Source organism: Periplaneta americana, chromosome 1 (assembly GCF_040183065.1).
Source record: "Periplaneta americana isolate PAMFEO1 chromosome 1, P.americana_PAMFEO1_priV1, whole genome shotgun sequence".
NCBI classification, from domain to species: Eukaryota; Metazoa; Arthropoda; class Insecta; order Blattodea; family Blattidae; genus Periplaneta; species Periplaneta americana.
This window is the reverse complement of record NC_091117.1, coordinates 90,141,866-90,165,241: the sequence shown is the minus strand read 5'-3', so window position 1 is coordinate 90,165,241 and position 23,376 is coordinate 90,141,866. Positions and strand designations below refer to the sequence as shown.

General features: G+C 34.3%; 1 protein-coding gene across 1 annotated transcript in view; it reads right to left on the bottom strand.

Moving 5' to 3' along the window:
• LOC138698036 (serine-rich adhesin for platelets) overlaps positions 1–18,785 on the bottom strand; it is a 453,855-nt gene extending 435,070 nt beyond the window's left edge. The window contains exon 1 of the mRNA XM_069823717.1: positions 17,182–18,785. The gene's annotated coding sequence lies outside the window, so the exon portion shown is untranslated. The remainder of the gene's footprint in view (positions 1–17,181) is intronic.
• Positions 18,786–23,376: the final 4,591 nt, after the last annotated feature.

Genomic DNA, 23,376 nt, shown 5'->3' with positions numbered 1-23,376 from the left:
GGCATACCTATTCAATTATTACATTTTTAACTTTGCTGTAGAATATGTCAATAGGAAAGCTCAGGAAAACACAGAGATTTCGGAATTGAAGAATTGGTATCAGCTGTATGTTTATGCGGATGACGTGAATATTTTAGGTGAAAATTAAAAAACTGTTAGGAAAAACATGGAATTTTACTTAAAACTAGTAATGGGATAGGTCTGAAAGTAAATCCCCTCCCCAAAAAACGAAGTATATGGATTATGTTTCGTGACCAGAACATAGTACGAAAGTGGAAATTCAAAAATTGGAAATTTACCCACATAGCTTTATACTTGGAGGAATGATGACCCTTTGAAAGGTGGAGAAATTCAAATATCGGCTTTGGAGCAAGAGAAAAAAATATAAATGACACTCAAGTGGAAATTAAACGCAGAATAAATATAGGGTAATACTTGCTATTATTCGTCTGAGAATCTTTTGTAATCGAATCTACTTAAAAAAAGAACTAAAAGTTAAAATTTATAAAACAGTAATACTACCGGTTGTTCTGTATGGTTGTGAAACTTTGATTCTCACTTTGAGAGAGGATCAGAGATTAAAGGTGTTCGAGAATGGGTCTAAGTTTCTTAGGAAAATATTTAAGACTAAGAGGGATGAAGAATTTAGAAAGTTATACAACACAGAACTTCACGCATTGTATTCTTCACCTGACATAATTGGGAACATTAAATCCAGACGTTAGAGATGGGCAGAGCAGTAGCACGTATTAATGAATCCAGAAATAGAGTGTTAGTTGAAGGATCTCAGAAAAAAAGATCTTTTTTTGGGATACCGAGACGTTGTTGGGAGGATAATATTAAAATGGATTTGAGGAAGGTGTGATATGATGGTAGGGACTGGATTAATCTTGTTCAGGATAGGGACCGATGGCGAGATTATGTGAGGGCGGCAATGAACCTCCCAGCTCACTAAAAGCTATTTGTAAGTAAGCATTATTATTATTATTATTATTATTATTATTATTATTAAAGTTATTGTTGTTATTAAAGTTACTATTGTTATTGTCACTATCAATTATTTATAGATAGGGAGGCGAGACTTGGCATGTGAGCTGTGCGAGAGGGGAAAGAATGAGCTATCAGAAAGACAGTTATTTTCATGATGTTTAATATTCTACGAATCTACCGACACGGAAGTTCATTTCAGACTAAAACATATCTTTCCCCTCCATACCCATCGGTAATATATCCACGGCATATGATGATGTTACAGGACAGATCTTGCCTCCTCTACTGTACCATCATTATGTCGTCTACATTATATAACATCACGAATATTGTAATTTTTATATGAATATATGAATAATAAAATGATTGTGAAAAATGATAACAGTGAAAATAGTCTCACACAGACAAAATTTGCTGCCCCGATGTCTTCGATAACCAAACATTTGAAGCTGGATTTGGCAGAATATGAAAATGGTTTTATAACTGGAAAAATGACTCCCTAGCCGTTAGTTAGATTGAATTTTTTTACTAGACCTATTTAAATCAGCTGATGTGACTTAGGAAAATTTACTCTTCCTTAAAGAATATTATCCCACTTCAGTCATTCTGGTTGGTATATAATTTAATGTGTCGCGGTTGATTAGGTATTTTAATAATATAAATGCCTATATAAGATCTGCGCGATGCAGAAGTGAGACTTCTTAACCTTTATTATATGTGTTATGTAGTAATCCTTTTAATTGCCCATGCAATGAAAGACGATAAAGTTATCAACAGTTTTGTACTCAATACTGTTCAGAATTTAAAAAGGAAACAATTGGTTTATGCATGATGAAGTAAGTTATGAAAATTCTACTCTACAATCACTTAAAAAATGACGTGAGAAAACTGCATCAGTAGTTGTACCAGATCTTGTTGTTGGTTCAATGTGTGGATTATTCATCGTTAAGAGTGTGATTGTGTGGTATTAACCAAATGAGTGAAATGTGTTACAAACTTATTTTTATGCATGGAAAATACAAATCCCGTTATGAAAGTCCAAAAATTAAGATAAATATATCAGCGAATTTTCGCGAAGTTCATATAAATTCACGAAATTACTTCTTAATGACAATATTTTCAATAAAAGAGAGGTTGCATTAAGAATTCGCACGAAAAATAACTCTTTCGTCCAAATAAGGAGTAAAAAATTTTATTCGTTAAAAAATATAGGTCTACATGAACATTTCTACATATTTAATCGTTCACCATTACATATGTGTGATATCTGATAACGATGTACCCATAGTTTTAGGGACTACTCCCAGGGAGCAGCGCAAGCAGACAACGGTCATTTCTCTTCTCCACAATAACTGCCCATTGTGCAATCAAGAATGCAGTGACGTCACCCCCATACAGTCAAATAAATTTGAATTATGAATGTATTTAATGATGCAACAATTTTCTGTTAGTTTGAAAGGGATTGTTTCAATAATTTCAAAAATATTGATTATTTTTTTAATTTCTGTAAGATGCGAAAAATGCACGAAATTGCTTGTCTTTTTATGAAATATTCACAGAAATCAAACAATTTTAATCACAAATCAGGGTAAAATAATAACACATAATCACATTCATATTCATCGTCAAAGTATATTGCTCATAGTACCTGTTGCTGTTTTCGTCCGAAGCAGCGTAATTTCACTCATTGGTTTCGATTGTTATTTTATCTTCATTTTTTTATCATTGTTCGTTATTTTGCAAGCATTATCTTGTTTCCTTTACAATTTAACTTTTAACTGTGAAAGAGAATTGTAATAAATATTTTCTACTAGTTTAAAAGACTCTTTTCTCTTATTAAAAAGTTAATCTTCCATGACATTAATTAATTTTGTTTAAATTTATCTTAAAACAGCGCGAATGTTTCAGTAAACTTTTAGAGTTAATTCCATGAAAGTTATTTCCTCAAGGTGAATGTAATAATACTTTTTTCCAGAGAAAAATATGAATGTCATGTCATGTAAACTACAATAATGCAATTGTAGTTATTCAAGTATTTCTCCAATTATATCATAGCCTACTCTCTCCCGTCATCAGTGAAGTATGAACTTACACTTTGTACATTCATGCTTCCTCTCTCTTTCCACAGTAACTGTCCCAGCTGGTACAATATGCAAATATTGCCTTTCATTGCTATTATTTCTGTCTTATGTAATAATTTTAAGTGTGCGATTTCTGAAGTGAATGAAGATAACGAACCCAAAACTTCACTATTTAGAAACAATCAGATCTTAAGAGCATGTAGAAACCAGATGACACAGTACAGAGGAGGTCCTAAGTCTTTGTACGATGCTGTTATGTTGACTCATTTTTTCGTGTTTTATCTCAGAATCCGAAGATAGCTATAGAAAACTAAAATTGTTACGCTTACATATAGATATAGAAATATATAGGCTACAGACAAAATTCAAATCATAGCGTTCAGGAGCAAATACTCCATAAGAAAGAAAATAATAATCATTGAAACAACTACAGAACAGATACAAAGCTTCAATTATTATTTAGGATTCATTTCGTTTCATTTTTAGTTTTCTGCCTAACGGCAGCTCTTTTACTGAAAACCCAGCATTCTTCAATCTTTTTTATCTAAAAAAGGAAGCAAAAAGCGAGCAAAATTGTATTAAACTGTTTTCTTTGAAACGTCTCGAAGACTAACCCCCTGAAATTGACATTACTTACGGTTTAGTCTGTATATTCATGTTCATTAATTCACTTTGCAGAATATAAAAGAATGAAAAGATCCTGATAAACGTAATAAGATAGTTTAATAACATATATCGCTTTTCTGACTATGCAGATATCAATTTTATTATGTTTAATGATCAAAGTATATAGTATATTGCTGCGACTTTTATTCGATAAACTTATACAGAGTGTAAGGGGTAAAAGTAGCCTCCTTTTTACAGTCGTCGGGGACGGTCTACAGTTACAGGATCAAAAAATGTCCATGCAACGTAGGGTCAAAACTTGGTAGTTTTCCCAGATAAAATATTTCTTTTCTTATTTTAATTGCGTTACACTGCTTATATCGTTAGTAAAATTACGGAAACAATTACATCAGTAGGTATATCTAGCAAAGAATTAATATTACTTTAAATAAATATTTGTGTGTTCTATTACGTTTCCGTGAAATCAAATAAAAATGCATACTTAAATTTGTTAATATTCTGGCGTGAGAGACGTGGCAACGTCTTCAGCAGGCAGTTCTCTGCACAGATGTAAGTACGAATCAGCTGAGTTCAAGCTCCCTGTCCATAGGTATAATGCCGAGCGGATGACAGTTCAATACGGGGTATTCAATAAACAACTTACAATGTCATTTACAGTTTAGGAATAGCATATGTTATTAATTTATGGAGAAAGTCATCGTAACTCAACGTTTTCCTCAAAGAAGGTTACCTTAACCGGCGAACTTTTGTAGCTGTTTCTCAACGATTTTTAGAAACTAGGAGTCTCTTACCCCGTTTCGAAAATCACACAACCAGAAATTTGTTTAAAAATGATACTGCTTTATGGAAGCGGGAGAGATTAAAATTTTGCATTCGAAAAAAGTTCGTGTGATTTTGTCCAGAATACCATTATTGTTTTCTTTAGACATACAATAAAAAATGGAGCAATACTGTTGCATAAAATGTAAATTTACCATAATGTTCTATTAATGAGATTGAAAGTTTGTATTTGCTGCTCGTTTTATGTAAACAATTGTATTATCATGATCCGCTCCTGCATTAGAACAGAGTATCTGTACCGGTATGTCTGTACCCGCTTTAGCTGTACTGTGTACTTATAAACCCACTCCTCCCTATGCAGCAACGTTGCAAAACGTCTGATATTGTAAACTTTAATAATTATTTAAATATTGCAATTAGAAAAAAATTGTAAGGACATTTTTTCTTATGACGTGAATAATCATCAGTTAAAATAATGGTAGTTATACCACTTACATCCTGTATAATGATAACATTTCTCTACATTAGAACTGAAGACATCTCCATTCTGGAAAAGTCTGGACTAGATTACTTCCAGTTTCAACTTTGTAACAACCGTTATAAGTAGGATATCTAGTAGAAAGTGTCTTGATACGCGATCGTTAATGTCTGTTACTCTTTGTTCGCCAGAAGGAGAAGACGAAAAGAAATAAAACAGAGAAATGAGGTTCAACGTGCATACAAACACAAACTGGAGAATCATGTAGAATGTCGGGACACCCAGGCCACGCCACCTGGTGTTATTATAGCACGTGTTAGCAGCATTAAACGAGCGTTTATGAAATCGTAAACATTAATTTCGGTCAAACTTGGGCTTTCAGCACTAAGACGCGATAGCCTAGGGGAGAACAGCTCTTTGAGAAACAATAATTAACGTAACAGTTTACATTCATGGTCTGAAAATGTTATCAATGCAAAACAGATAACATTACTTTAATCGGTTATTGTATCAGCTATTAGATTATTTAGCGAATTGAGGGGGTCTAGGTTTCACTATGGGATTACCTGATTTTCGCCTTAGAGTTGGAGAAAACCAGAAAAAAACCCAACAAAATATCAGCCTCAGCTAGAATCAAACCCACGCATGAGCGCAGCTTCGTATCAGGAGACAAGCGTGCTACCGCTTGAGCTACGCTATTGGCCAGGAAAACGTTATTACCATGCTTATTAAAAGCGACTAATTTACATATTAAATTATATTCTCTTATCTCACTGGCAATAAACTCATTCGGCAATCTCTAAAGAATTTGGCATTAACTGAGAGATTTAAGTAATTCCATCACCAATCGTCAGGAGTTGGACCCTTTTTGTCGGATCGGATATGGATGAACACAATTAATAACGTTACATATAGCGTAATACTTTATAACGTGAGCAATGCTTTAAGGAAACACAATACAAATACAGGGAAAGATGCACATATACCGTCGTTTTAGAATGTGAATACATTTTAATTTCTCTTCCGGACATCGAACCTGGTTCCGCTAGAATTGTACCCATAGACGCTACAGTTTTAATAACAGTCTTTTTGGGTTGTTTATTAAAACATGAATTTTTTAAGCGTTTATTGAAGTAGAGATTTAAAAAGAGACATACTTCCATTAAAACATAAAATCTCGATTGCTGTCATCTCAAAATATACTGAAAGATCTTAACTACAACATGTGAGCCTTCTTGTTGCTAATGGCACCAATGGTCTATCTTTATTGACATTTTTTTGAAGTCCGATAAATTACTCAGATTAAATAAATTTAGTACACATAAGTTATAGACGGAATCAAACGGTAGTAACTTTCTTTAACCAACAGCTTAATCAGGGGTAGTAGCAACATAATGTATGTAATAAAGAAAGAGGAAAGTTATTATTTTCTCATAACAGTCTCAACAGTTCCAATTCCTTGAAAATATTAGACTCCAAATAACAGTTCCGAAATAACAGTATCATTTATAACTACACAGTTGCACAGTGGTATTTTGGAATATGTACAGTTACCCTTAAAAAGAATGAGACGATTCTTGGTCGTCGGAAGTTAAAGTTCTACAGCGCGGTTCGCTCGATATCGACGTAACGATACATAACATGAGAAATAGTACAAGACTTGTTACAAGGACCACAACAAGGACAAGGACCAGAATAAGGATCACGAAGAAGACTGCCATTTAAGGCCAGGATTTCACAACATAGCTCGAGTCACAAAATATCATTGCTTCACTGTACCGAATGGCAAATGCCTGCTAAGCGATCTACATTCTGGACTGCTGCTGTCACAGTCTTGTCTCGGTAGCTCATATAGTAGCGTGTTGGTTCCGCTGTATAACCAAAACGTCTCGTGTTCGATCCCGGGTAAAACTTTTTTTTTGAGGTGTAATTAATTTGTTCAGAGTTCCTCGACTGTCTAATTTGTCGAAAAATATGGAATAATTTATGCCCAATTTCTGGGTTTTACAAGTTGGCTGAACCTCGTCAAAAAAAAAACTTACTTGGAAGTTAAAAGAATTCTTCCTCAAACAAAAATCATAAGAAACAAAAAGAGACCTGTTAACTTAAAATCTTGTCCACATGCCATCAGCTTCTATTACAGATCTAAGTCGATCCGGCATGGATGTCACGAGATTGTGAAATAAGTTCTGATCCCCGGCGAGATCTTCCCAGGTGTCAACAACTTGATCCCACAATTCGTCTCGATTTCGAGGGCGTCGGTGGGCATAGGGACTATCCTTCTCTTTTTCAATTCCACCCATAAATTTTCGATGACATTCAAATCAGGTGAATTCGGAGGCCAATTAATGATTTCGATCTCGGGTCTCCTTTGAAACCATCTTTGAATGCTTGCAGCATAGTGCACGGGATGGCTATCCTGCTGGAACAGCAATGTTCCTTCGGGAAAACGTTCTCGGGCGGAGGGAAGGAATATATTTTCCAGAATGTGCTCGTAAGTTCCCGCATTAAACCGGCCATAGATGCTTCTATAACGCCAGGTCCATCGTAAGACATCCACCCCCAACACGATATGCTAAAGCGCCCCGATCTTTCACGTCGGTGCACATAGCGCTGGTCATGTCGGAGACCATCCTCACGATAGACACGGACAGTACCTTCGTAATCACTCGAGATGGTTGTTTCGTCGGAGAAAATTACATTTCTCCAATCGAAATCCACTCGATTGGTAGCGAAGGCAAGACGGTCGACAGCTTGTGCTTCCCCCAATATTTCCATTTGCGCAGCCCTCCGGCTCCTAATACCGCGGTTCCTCAACCTGCTGATCACAGTCTGTGAAGAGCGGGAAAGTTAGATACTGCTCTTATTTCGTTAGCAGTCAGAAAGGGGTCCTGTCGAACTGTCTCGAATAAGAGAGCATCCTCTTCCAATGAAGAAATCCGCGGACACCCAGGAATAGGGCGATTTTCGACCTCCCCTAAATTTTGGTAACGATAACCCACCTCGCGGCTGTACTTCCAGGAACACCGACCAAACGGCCAGCAGATCTAGCCCCATATCCAGCCTCAACTAGAGCTATAACTCGCTGTCTCATGTCACGTCGGTTCGCCATTACGATGAGAAATGAGGGATGACGATAATACTTTAGTGTAGACAATGACTATTTAACGTGATATAGAATTATTGAAATAAGAGGCATCTTGCATAGTAAGAGTTAATAAATCAACCCTAAATTAAATATCTAAATAACAGGATATAACAGGAAGTCCAACTGTTGCGAAACTAATCAAATTAAATCTAAGCTGAAGTAGCACAGCCATTGATAAATGTTTTGTACACAGAATTAGACTGAATTAGTATTCGACAGAACCTATAATTAATGGCTTGTCTGAACATGATAAACAAATCCTAAGTGTTTCCATTGTCACTGAACAATTTCAAAATATTAATTTAAAAACTAAGAAAGGATCGTAAATGTTGTATCTAATGATTATTTACATGTATGTCCACAAAATGAATCTTGGAAAAACGTATATGATACTGGTACTACTGATATTAAGAGTTAATGTATTGCATTTTTCACTTAATTTCATAATCACTTCAGTGGATTTTCTCCACTCAATGTTGTGAAAAAATTCGAAAGTAAAAACATGTAGATAACGCAGGGACTTCAAAATCTCATGTATTAAAAAGAAGAATCTATAGGTAATGAGTTGCAATGTAATGATCCTCATGTTCTTAAATACTGCAAGGAGTACAGTGTAATTTATCAAAAATTATGAAAGAGGGAAATAGAATGTATTTGAATAGAAAAGTACAAAATTCAGATAATGCAATTAAATCTATTCGGAATATTATTAAATTTAAACCTGTAGATATCCTAAGAAAGAAAATATTTTTTCACTAAAACCAATGATTATAAAGTACAGGATCCCAAATCTATTGCAAATTCTTTTAACGTATTATAGTATATAGTACAGAAATATTATTGACAACTTAAACATTCAAGATTTTGCAAAAGATACTGCAATTGGTTACTTAACAGATGCATTTAATAATTAGTATTAATATATGTAATTAGTCAATAACTGCAACAGTGCATTTCCATTCAATCATAACATGAATAAAATTGAATGCATACTAAATTAAACACTATTGCAAACACGTAGATAAAATAGTTAAAATTAACTGAAGGTGTGAGAATGAAATAATCTAAAGCCATACTTTTAACAAAAATTGTTTTGTGCGAGTGCATTTCTTACACATATGGGAAAGCTATTAATAAAATATTGTAATAATTACTCAACAAATTGCATAGCCTAAGGACTCTAAACCTTTGTAAAAGTTTGTCTATTATTATATATATTTTTATAATTTCATTTTAATTGTTAGTTTTTAATATATATGCATTTACATTGTATATGTGTGTGTATAAATGCATTCATTAGATTAACGTTTATAATATTATAACTTGTAATTTTGTATTGTTTGCGATCATTAACACTTAATCTCAGGACTTTGTAAAACTCTATTTCAACGTTACTTAGCTATTTCAACGTTATTTAGACAAAAAAAAATCGTTGTATAGATTAAGAATCGAACTCGCACTCTTCTACACAACACGCAGAAGTCTTACCGTCTGAGCTATTGAAACGATATGAAAGCTTTCCTTTCTGTGTGGAGTGTCGATCTAGTCATGAAGGTCTATTGTCGATTTAACTACACGATTTATGTATATATTTATCTTTCATTTACGTAATATTATCATATTTTTTGCAGTTTTTGAAGTGAATTTCGGAACGATGCTAGTAACAAACCAAATAGTCTGAATTTAAGTAACTCAATATTCGTTATCTTGTGTATCAGTGCTCTGGTCTCCGATCATGCGCAGTGTCTCACATCTGAGACTTAGGAATATTCAATCGTCTCATCCTTTTTCAGTCAAACTGTACGTACGACTAGTATGTAATGTAATAATGCTGTTTTTGAACATATACGTACTACTAATATGTAATGGAACAGTGGTATTTTGGAACATACTCGTACGACTAGCATGTAATGTAACAGTGATGTTTTGGAACATGCACGTACGACTAGTATGTAATGGAACAGTGATATTTTGGAAATATACGTACGACTAGCATGTAAAGTAAGAGTGCTTTTTTGGAACATGCACTGGTATGTAATGAAATAGTAGCATTTTGGAACATATACGTACGTCTAGCATGTAAAGGAACAATACTCTTTTGGAACATACACGTACGACTAGTACGTAATGGACAGTAGTATTTTGGAACATACACGTACGTCTAACTTGTAATGTAACAGTGGTGTTTTGTAACATGCACGTACGACTAATATGTAATGGAACAGTGGTATTTTGGAACTTGCATGTACGACTAGTATGTACTGTAACAGTGGTCTTTTGAAACATGCACGTATAATTAGTATGTAATGGAACAGTGGTGTTTTCGACGCTAAGTGACCATATGCTTCCCTGTATGCCATGTCATAATGACCTGAAATGTGAATTCGTGGAAAAGAAATATTTTCTAATACCAAATTGAATTCGTATATCAGGATTGTTCGAAGCAGGGAATATAATGTAATTTTAAATTATTTCTAAATTGATCACATAATCGAAGTGGATTCAATGATAAATAAAACCTAACCTATTGTTCCTCTTCCGCCCAGCTCAAATTCACAATGGTGCTCAATTTCTAAAAAAAATAGTAGAAGAGGCTATAATCATTTCGACCGTGCTAAAATTCATAATACCGTCGTGAAGAGTAAGAATCTCATTGTAATGTAAGAGTAGTATGTAATGGAAAATTGTATAACCTTTGTTCTTTGTAAATAAAAATCTTCTACATTCTCTGCTGTCTCAGTAAGATTACAATACAGTCACGTTTGAACAGAATTTAGTTTAATTTCAATAATTGGCAATGAAACTAAAAGTGGAAAATATTTGTAAATAAAACTTAACTTATATATTTTCGTCTCCCTTGATAAAATTCACAGCACAGTTACTATATTGTAATACAGGTATTATGCTATTTATTTTTAATATGTTCAGAGGAATTAATTAAATCAGCTTATATAATTTATGCTGAATTTACCCTTTCCTAATGCATCTACATTGTTATTTCATGTTGTGTTATTTCTGCCACTGGCCTATGAAACTCGGTGTTAAAAATGTATTATTGACAGTAGAAGAAACAATATTGTAAAATGTTAAATAATGCAAATGTACTTATATTTTAGGATTATTTTATTTAATTAATTACTGTGGACGTATATTTGTAAGTACATTTCGATATAGGCCCTACTGTATTTTTAGCTCCTTAATCTTTTTCCTTAAACTTTTTCCTTTGAAACATAGACCTACTTGAAAATAGTAAAGGGTCCAGCAGAGGAACGGGCTATCTTAAAGAGCTTAGCCCTACATCTCACAGCATAGTCGAGGGGGATAAACTGCGCGCACATTGTTACCAATATAATGCCATGTAGATAACATGGAAAGGTGGAGCGGTGCACAACGTGCTTTTGCAATATTAGCTTTTTTGCAAGAAGAACGACAGTTTTGAGGCTACTAGGCGTGAATTTCGCCATTTTAATTTATTGCGCCATTATCCCGTTCTATCTGCTCATGTGACTTACATTTTCATCCATACAAAATTCAGATGGTACATCAATTAAAACATCGAGGTATTCACAACCGAACGGTGTTTTTTTTACGGAGATTTTAAATTGCATGGTTGAAGATGACTTTATCGGCACTTTGTGAATATCTGTCGAAGCACTTTTCCATCTCACAAGCAAACATTCCCATGGAGGCAGATAAAAAAAGTTAACATTTTTTCTTCCACCATGTTAATAATGTCAAAGCCAGTGCTTATACAAATTTTGGCCACTCGAGTACAATTACGAAAGCCGTCCAGAAAGTGAGTTTACCTGGGGCCGTTTACAGAAAGAAAACAATTTCATGGAAGGATTTTTTTGGAACAGCTACAGCAATTGTTGAGCTACTTTTCAACATTTCCCACCGGTATGGAGACATTTGTCATACCTTGGGATTAACTTTTGTATCCCAGTGTCGTAGAAGTATGCCGCCTGGGACCGGAACCTGTGTGTGACAGCCACCTGCACCTCTTTCTTGATCCTATGGTATGGCAATTAACTCAACTCCGGTGGAGAATATGTTGAAAAATTATTCAACAATAGCTATACCTGTTCCAATAAATCTTTCGGTGAAATTGTGTTTTCGTTCTGTAAACGGCCCCAGGGAAGCTTACTTTCTGGACGGCCCTCGTAATAATTGCGCTCGAGTGGCCAAAATTTCTACAAGCACTTGTTTTGACATTATTAACATGATGGAAGAAAAGAAATAACTTTTTTATGTGCTCCCATGACAATGTTTCCTTGTAAGTGGCAGTCACTTAAGGAACGTCATTTTCAAGAAAAATGATAGATTTATTATCTCACGTATGTTGTTTTGAAAAATTAAATTCTAGAGTCAATATAAAACTATTTATAATTGCCCGTTCCTCTGCCGGCCCCTGTATTTATCCTAAATAATTTCTGATGTTAAATCTCTGTGTTTAGTAAACTATGTTACACAGTGAAGAATTATGTATTAGTGTAGGGAAATCGCAGTACTAGAAGGTTCGGGAAAACATGAATTATGCAATTTGATGAAAGGTAAAATCACAGACCTCCGCTGTGAACCAAGCGGTAGCGTCATTGGCTACAAATCCACAGGATCCGGTTTGGATCCTCGGTAGAAAAGTAAAGGTTTGTCTTCCTTTGGAAGGGACCGGATTTGTGTTCCTTACATCGTATTTTCCATATGTTGTCTTGACCCTACGCCATGCTGAACACACAACCAGGGAGTCCCGTTACTTGTGGATGCCCGGTATTGGTACAAATTCCAGAGTACTCCCTGGGCTGAATGACTCCAATAGTGGATAATGAAGGTAATAATGAGGAGTAGACAGTGCCAAAATTTTCGGAGTTGGTACATTTTTGTAACACGTATATTAAGAAACAGCGGAACAATTTTAATCAAAACTCGAGCGATAGTGAAAATCTATGCCGAGGTGACTACGTACTTCGAATTTTTCTGCAGTCGATGACGACGACGATAATGATGATTGCGATGATGATTGTATTGGTGGTGATTATTCTGGTAAAAATACTTTACTAATTGCAGCTTCCCTTACTTTCAGAATATGAGTTTCACATATTTAAATGCTATCTACTCTCTCTAGTCGTGTATAATGTTTAACTATTATTTTAAGTATTGAAAAGAAACTCTTTTCGTATTTCCAACTTTATCGCGAAGAAATGAGAAGAGCATTTAGTTTTTTATTAGTTTTCGTGTATCAAATATTCACTATTATCAAAATATTTGTATTACAATTTTGAAAACATCTTTCCTTTATGCATATTATTTTTAATTATTTAAAAATTATGAAAATTAACTCTTCGCATTTCAAAATTTATCACGCAGAAAAGAGAGAAGCGCTATATTATTATGAGTTTTATTTATGAAAAAGATTCTGCACTATCACAACACGGGTTTCACAACTTTTAATCTTTCTTAAACCTTTTCATCTTGCATACTTTTTTAATAACTTCAAAATTACGGTCCACACCTGTGGAGTAACGGTCAGCGCGTCTGGCCGCGAAACCAGGTGGCCCGGGTTCGAATTCCGGTCGGGGCAAGTTATCTGGTTGAGGTTTTTTCCGGGGTTTTACCTCAACCCAATACGAGCAAATGCTGGGTAACTTTCGGTGCTGGACCCCGGACTCATTTCAGCGGCATTATCACCTTCATATCATTCAGACGCTAAATAACCTAGATGTTGATACAGCGTCGTAAAATAACCCAAGAAAATAAAAAAATCAAAATTACGAGAAGTAAATCTTTTCATATCTTCAACTTTATCACGAAGAAAACACAGGAACATTTCATTCTTAATAGTTTTCATTTTGCAAAATATTCCCTATCAGAATATAGGCTTCACAATTTTATTTTGATTGTTGCATACAAATATTTCCATCATACATTTATTAATCGTGTAATAATTATGAACGTAACCAAACTCTTTTCTCATTCTAAACTTTAACACGAAGAAAAAAGAGAAGAATTTCGTTATTATTAGTTTTTGTTTATAAAAAATTTCTCTACCATCATCACACATAATTGTTCAATCGTTTAAAATTATGAAAGTAACTCTGTTTTGCATTTTACAACTTTATTATGAGGAAAAGAGAGGAACATTTCACTATTATTATTATTATTATTATTATTATTATTATTATTATTATTATTATTATTATTATTATTATTATTACTACTATTATTACTATTGTTATTATTATTATTATTATTATTATTATTATTATTATTATTATTATTATTCATTTACAAAAATTATTCTCCGTCATCAGAAAACGGGTTTCACAACTATGAATGCTACCTGTAAAACACACATTCCATCATGCATAATTTTTAACCATTTAAATATATTAGGCCTATAATTTATTAACTCTTTTCTCACATACAATTTAATACGAACAAAATAGAGGAGGATTCCGTTATTACTAGTTTTCGTTCACAAAGATACCCTACTGTCAGAATACGGATTCTACAACTTTCAATGCTGCATAGTCTACCCTTTTCATTATAATATATTATTTTAACAGTTTAAAAATTACAGATATTAACTCTCTTCACATTTTCAAATTTACCACGAAGAAAAGAGAGTAGCATTTCATTTCTTCCCTTATAAGAAATGTTAGCCACCGGCATAACTCAGTCGGCTGAGGCGCTTGCCTGCCAATTCGGAATTGCGCTCGGGGGAGGGTTCGATTCTCGCTTGAGCTGATTACCAAGTTGAGTTTTTTCCGAGGTTTTACCAACTGTAAGGCGAATGTAAGATAAGCTATGGCGGATCCTCGGCCTCATCTCGCCAGATACCATCTCGCTATCATCAATCCCATCGACGCTAAATAACCGAATAGTTGATACAGCGTAGTTAAATAGCGAACTAAAAAAATAAATATTTCCTACTATGAGAATACGAGTTTCACAACTTTTAATGCTGTATACGCTTTCTATCATGCAAAGTATTTAAAAATTAAATTATGAAAATTAACTCTCGTCACATTTACCACTTTATCAAAGAAAAGAAAAGCATTTCGTTATTATTTTCATTTACACAAAAAAGTGTTTCATACTTTGAATGCTACATAGGTCTACACTTTTCCATCATCATAATTTTTTAGTAATTTAAAATTTATGAAAATGAACTCTTACGGCATTTCTAACTTTATCACAAAGAAAAGAGAGGATCATTTCGTTATTATTATTTCTCGTTTGTAAAAAACATTCCCTACTATCAAAATACGGTTTCACAACTTCGACTGTTATATAGTCGTTGTTTCTGCAATAACTCCTATGTGCAAAATATGATTTTTTTCATGAGAAAGAAAAAACACATTTATTCTTCTGTGGCAGTAGTGCATAGGAGATTGGGAATTCTTACATTTCCGAAAGAAAGAAATATAATTACATATAGGAGATTTTATTATTTGCTGTATCACTATTTAAATTATTTAATAGAGGAAAAATCTGAAAATCGATAAATATGTCACATAGGAGTTATTGCAGGAACAAAGACGATATGCACCTTTCCATCACGCATATTTTCGTTCTACATTGTAATTCATATATTGGCCAAAGTTATTGAAATTGCAAGGTCTGCTATTAATAATTTTAGAACTATATAATTAATATGAAATCAGTATTATCTGTACATTATAAATAGACCCCAATTTTTTGCCATATCGACGGTGTTCAGGTAAAAGAGCTTATCTCACAAAATAAAAAAACCAGAAACAGCTATAATTAAATTTTAGCACATTATTATTAGTTACTATATATATGAAAAAATGCAAACATAATTGTCAAAAAACATATCTTTACGTATTCTAATTAAATTTTAACTAATTATACTAATTACAGCAAAAAAGTCAAACTTAAAAATGAAGGTTAAGCCCTTTTACCCAAATACCATCGAAATGTTTTATAATATTTTGTAATTGTTTATAATAAAGTATATATGTCTTACATAGTAGTCATAATCTGAAATAGTTGCACGAAATTTATTGCATTACCGGTATGTTTCAGTGCGCTTAATAGAATCAGATTCTTCTGACAGTTTAAATGCAAGGTAGGCCTACCATATACAGAGTTATTCACGAGTAGGCCTATTTACCGTCACTTACGGTGCTTATTTCCGAAGACATTCTGAACAAAAAAATGTTACATAAACATTTGTCCTAATCTCAATATTTTCAGAATTCCACTAATTTGAAGTTGTTTGTAAAATACCATTATTCTTGAGTTTTAAGGGTAAAAGAATATTACAGTTAAAAATGAATTATTTAGAAGTTTCATTTCTTTAATTAGGCCTAGCTAATATTCTGAATCTAAAAAAGTGTCGTGAATTCCATAATTGCTTCGCACAGAATTTTTTTTTTCGGTTCATGACTACAAAATTACATTTTCTTACGCATTTACCACAACAATTGTTACAAATCACGCCACTCTTGTAAAAATTATTTAAGACTGTACATTAGGATGCATAATTAAACTGTAAAGAATCAAGTTCCTAAAATCGTATGATTTGTAACAATTTTTGTGATAAGTGCGCAAGAATCATGCAATTTTTAGTTAAAAATTGGAAAAACAAAATCTATACAAAACAATTAACAACACATTTTTAGCTCCAGAACATTAGGCAATTAATAAAATGACACTTCTGAATAGTTCATTCTCTATTTGTGACATTCTTTTACCCTTAAAACTAAAGAAAAAAGGTATTTTACTAACAATTTCAAATTAGCGTAATTCTGAAAATATTGAGATTAGGAAAAATGTTTACATGACATTTTTTGTTCTGAATGTCTTCGGAAATAAGCTCCGTAAGTGACGGTAAATCCTCGTGAATCACTCTGTATTTACTAGAAAAAAATATTTAATATTGATCTTCATACTTTATATCTATAATATCTATTGATTTCAGATAAATAAGAAAATGGTTTAAATATGTTCAATAAAATTGAGTCACTTATATTATGTTTGGGTTATACGTCACTTTATATCAAACTGATTGATTAATGTAAAAGATTGATTAATGTAAAAGTTTAACTCACCAGCATGAATTTCTCCGTTCATATCTTCTGTCTTCAATACTATACTCCCATTTTTATCACCAGCTAGTAATGGCAATGAAGATGATGACACTCTATTTAATTGGATTAACACAATTATCTCCGCCCGAATCACTTATCTTAACCGAAAGTACTTGCAGATTGTTTTGTGCGAAGTCTTAATAAAAACACTGGACCCTTATCAAATCTTTAGCTACCGGTAATAAATTATATGTAATAACACACACAGTTACATCAACGTAGAATTTGCACTCAGTCGTAAGTCACTGCATTCATTTGTTAATGAAATAATATCCACTAGATTTGATATCGATGTCCTTTGTTGAATTGTTTAGTTGTATGTTGAAGCAATGTGTCTTGCTTCAGTTATAGTTGTGATTTGAAATAATTAGTAATGTACTGAATATATAGTGAACAGTCTTGCATGTGTATAATTGTGGAGTTAGTAACAAATAGAAATAAATATTTGAAAGATTTTTTTTATGAAAATGAACTCCTTCAATATACGTTTTGAAGATTAATAAGGTAGGCTTGAAATTTGCAATATACTATAATTTTATAACAGAAATTGAGATTTAAATATCTTCATTTTTAATTATTGCCCAGTTACAATTCTTCATAGGTGAAATTAAGATTGGAATGTAAACAGAAACTCTAGTTCGAAAACCTCTATTATTTTTTGTGAACTGTTAAATTTTAATCTTAACTAATATAAATTTACTTTCGATATGAATTAGTGACTAGAAGTGTGAAGCTATAAGAAGAAAAAGATTCGACAGAGAAATTCTTTAGAAACGTGTCTAACGAAGAATGGTGTAAGAAATTTAAAGCAATGTTCTCGGTGCAATGGTGATATCCCCGTTGATGCGGTTGTTGTGAGATGTAGGTTGTTGTATCACTCCAGTATTTCACGCGAGAAGCTACACTAATTATCTTCTCTTGTTACGTCACGCACCGTGCCAAATTATTGTCACCATTACAACTGAAATCCATTTACTTATCAAATTGCACGATCAGATGAGTTTATTTTTACTAGTTCAGATGATAATTAGTTTCGATTTCTCCTGAGATCACAGAGCACCTTTCAGTTCTTTATACGTTTATATGGATTTAATTACTTTGATAGTTAAACACTTGCCAGCACATAATGACTATATTGCTGTAAATTTAAAATATGTTTAAAATTGCAGCATTTAATACAAATTTTATTTTTAATATATTTTCAAATAGCCTAAATTTACTTCAGAATTCCAGAATTATTGATGTTTAATCCAAATAACACTGTAGAGTTATTCTATCAAAAGTCACAGAGATTGCACTTCCTGCTTAAGACATTCACACTTCGATATTCCTCAAATATGAGCCGTTGTTCTTGCTGATAGTCACACGGGTTCTTCCATTAAGTCAATTGCACTTTCCGTATATCGTAAAGGTCACAATTTTGGAATCCTGTTTCATCTGCCACTGCTTTGAATCGATCGTAAAGATGAGTCTATGACCTTAGAAGCCGTCGTAATGGTGTTACGGTACAGCGTTCGTATCAACCTGGTCTGCTGTCCACGGCAGCTGGTTGCCGACTGAAGGAAGAGCTCTTTCTCTCCTGTACCGTCATTCCAAGTAAGAGAGAGTAGCAATTAATTCTGGGCAGCGTCTTCAATGTCTGCACCATATAGATTCTATATAAAACAAAAGCACTCATTAGTACGTTTTCTTCGTACAATTGTCCAGTTCAGGGTGTATCAGGATGGCTTTCTTTTTTCGGTTACCATAGAAACGAACACCTCTGACTGAGGTTCTGGCTGATATGCACATCTATTTTATCAGTTGAACCGTGACATTGGTATATTTGTATTAGTTTGAAGTGAACATACGACGCCGGACAGAATGTAGTCGGTGTTTCAAGTACAGGCATTGGAAGCGAATTTGACACACGTCTAAGCAAACACGTTCCGTAATTTGTATACGATTATTGCGTATTATAAAATCTAGACAATACAATCATTGTATACCAGGGTTAATATCGGAAAGGTCTAAAATGCTGGTGAGGTTGAGAATAATTGTTGGAAATCATACTTAAATTGTCACAAATGTGGTAAAGCATAAGTCTGAAAAGATGTTTTTTTTTTAATATTTAGAATTTTGCATTACAGTTTTAGAATGCCGGAAAGGTATATGGCGTACAATTTTGCTTTTTCTATATTTAACTGCTACATTAATTTATTTATCACATCTATTCTGTACCGTACTTTTCTTGCATGTTGTTCGCCTGGTTTTGGTTCCTGCTGCAATAAACAACAACATTTATTTTCAAAGTTTCAAATGAAAATGACCGCCAATGTCGGATAATATAACCTTGTATGCAGAAAAACTGCGTTCTACATCGGTTGAAACCAAGGGCGCATATGTAAAATATTTCAAATCATCCATTTCTACATCAAGTTTATAACAATCGCACTTGTCATCAGACAAAACATTTGCAATTTCACATAATGTATTAAAACCACAGTTTTTTGTATTACTGTGTTCATTTTCGCACACACCTTTTTGCTTATACCACCATACGCCATATACGTTTTCGGCATTCCAAAACTGTAATGCAAAACTCTAAATATAAAAAAAAACATCTTTTCAGACTTACGTTTTACCACATTTTTGACAATTTAAGCATGATTTCCAACAATTATTCTCAACCTCAACATTTTAGATCTTTCCGATGTTAACTCTTATATACAATGATTGTATTGCCTAGATTTTATAATACGCAATAATCGTATACAAAACACGGAACGTGCTTGCTTAGACGTGTGTCAAATTGATTCCGCTGCCTGTACTTGAAACACGTCGACTACATTCTGTCCGGCGTCAAACTAATACAAATATACCGATGTCACGGCCCTAATTATCAGGCAGTACATCTCACTTGACGATATATATGTCAGAGAAAGAATAATAAGCATGCCTGACTATGAAACGAGCGGGGCCGGGTTCAAATCTTGGTTGGGACAAGTTATTTGTTTGATGTGTTTTTCCAGGGTTTTCCCTCAACCCATTAGCAGCAAATGCTGGGTAACTTTCAGCGCGGGACCCTGGACTCATTTCGCTGGCATTATCGCCTTCATCTTACTCAGATGCTAGATAATAATAGCAGTTGATAAAGCGTCGTAAAATAAACCACAACAAAAAAAAGAACAATAATGAGGCGCTGAGTTAAAAAAACGGAACTTGTCATCAATTTTAGGGTGCGGCATCTGAATTAAGAGTACTCCGATATTTTATGAATGACACTTTATCGTATGTAAAAACGGGGCTTGTCTTCAATTTTGGGGTGCGGCATCTGAGTTAAGAGTACACCGATATTATATGAGTGACACTTTATTGTTTAATGTAAAAACGGGACTTGTCATCAATTTTGGGGTGCGGGATCTGAGTTAAGAGTACTCCGATATTATATGAGTGACACTTTATCGTTTAATGTAAAACTGGAAGTTGTCACTTGTAACGTAGTAAAATTCTAGTGTTAAGTTGACAAATGACTAGTTCCCTTTTTCTAACAAAGTGTTTCCCTCCATTCGAGATTCGATATTAAACAAAATGACCTAGTACCCCAAGATTCTGGGAGTGAGTTTTGGGTCAGTGAGGATGACCGAATTTAATAGTGTGTTACTGAGGGTCAACTTGTTAATAAATATAGGCTAATTTATGTTTAACGTTTACATAACAATAGTACATTAATATAATGGCAATCAATGACGTTTCGGCTCATTTTCGAGCCATGGCATCCCCAAATGCTGTCCTCCATTCTTCTCTATTTCTTGCTGCTGCTTTCCAGTTCTTTGATATAATGTACTTTAATACCAAAAATGATTATCATTTAAATTTATTTTATATTTTTATGAAAATCTGTTTCTTTAGATCAAAAAGGGGACATGTCAACAATTTTCAAACCTATTTTTTATGTCCCGATATTCCGTTCTCAAAAAAAAAAAAATACTTTGTGGGACAAGTAAATATGGCCAAGTGCAAGGTAAAAATACCAAAAACAAATATTATGTACTTTGTGAAGTTTTCTTTGTGTTTTTTTCTGAAAATGACCTCTTCTTTACTAGTTCCGTATTTGATCTCAGTGCCTCAATTGTTGCATAACTTACATATTGTCTGATAAGTAAAATGTATTACGTGCTACACAGCGATGTATGTAATGGGGGAGGAAAGGAATGGCCACCCTACCTCATTATCTCCTGGATACGTTGCTTCATGAGTGATGCCTTGTTAGTGTCAATTATGAAGTTCCAACCAGTCTTCAGACTGTTTTTGTTACTTGATTATTTAACGACGCTGCATCAACTATGAGGTTATTTAGCGTCGATGAGATTGGTGATAGTGAGATGAGATTTGGCGAGATGAGGCCGAGGATTCGCCACAGATTACGTCACATTTTCCTTATGGTTGGGGAAAACCTCGGAAAAACCGCAACCAGGTAATCAGCCCAAGCGAGAATCGAACCCGTGCCCCAGTGCAACTCCGGATCGCTAGGCAAACGCCTTAGCCGAAGAGCTACGCCGGTGGCTCTTCAGACTGTTGACTAAACACAATACAGCGTATTCCGAATCTCACCGGACCGGTGGACATCAATGACGTCACGCTGCAGCGGAATAGGAACAAAACTGCTGAAAGGGTCAATGGCTATCATGGTAGCTGTACAAGTTGTTATTGTGCTACGCTAGCAAGATTTTGCAAAATTTCCATACTGCCATCTCGCTCAGAGAAAAGAGAGCATAAACAATTCATTTCTTGAACCAGTAGTAATAACTGGTCCGTTGACATGTTCGTTCATAAGCCATTGACATATTTTTTTTTACGTTATGCTAATTATAAACAATACAGCAGAACACACCGCCATGACACAACAGTGCATGATGTCATTCGTCTGCTAATTCCCGCCCTATACAAGAACCAATCAGATTCACTGATGGTGGCTGATGGAGACTGCCACCACCTCTGCAAGCTGATGGCACCGGTGCGACACCGGTGGAGCATCAGTGACGTCATCGTTGAAATTCGGAACACCGCGATGCCATCAGATTGCTCAGCGCTGAGATTCGGAACGCGCTCATACATACGAGTACTAGTGTCCTGCAATGTTCGAACATGAGAAAGGCAGCCAAGACATTATTAACTTTGTATTATTTCATATGAAAAACTAATTGCAAAATCTGTGTTAAAATCCTTAAGCGGTTAAAATATGAAGGGATGGGAGTGGAGGACAGAGAATTTTTTTTATAAAAATGTGGAACAAACACTACAGGCCTGATCCTGCAGAGTGAACATCAGCGAATACCGAACTTCGCCATACTCGACAAACTTGAACCGAACATAGCGCCTGTAATGCACGACGCGCGCGCGTTTGTTTGTGTGTGTGTGTGTGTGTGTGTGTGTGTGTGTGTGTATGTATGTGTGTGTGCGCGCGCGCGCGCGCCTGATAGTTTTTATATTAATACCAGTTCAGTGTTACCAACACGAACTCAAGTTAATTTCAGTTTCTTCTCCGAAGCAATTACAATTTATAATATATGCTCATTTCTTATTATCCAATCAAACTATATACAGGCTTCACGTAACTCCTTTATAATTTATTGCGTGAGGATTATTTCTGCATAATGTTTTACTCGCCATTGTCTGTTGAAGTGTGATGATTGCCTTTCCTTCACAGCTTGCGGTGAGAGGTGAATGTTGCTTATTGAGGTGATTCTGAACGTACAATTGCATATATAATCATAATCATCATTACCGTCACAGTCACCATTATTCACGGATATTAGACTAAGTACATCACGTTGATCAACAAATGAATGTCGTCAATCATTTCAGTGGTCTTCCTGATCTTTTTTCTTTGGATACATACGGTAGACTCTGACTAATTCGGCCATTCCTTGCACAGAAGGGTGCCAGATTAGCGAGAGTGCTTAAAAGTATCATTAAATGTAATGTTATATGCTGCGCCTTCCACTCCACTTGCGCTTTTAAATCGAAACTAGAGCGTTTCACACGTGGCCGGCGCGTGTATACGTGTATAAGTATACAGTGTGTTTCATATATTCCGCAAATTTTCTTTCAAATTTAAACGGATAATTTCTTCGAAAAACGCTCGGATACGTCAAACCTTCTATTTTAAAAGAC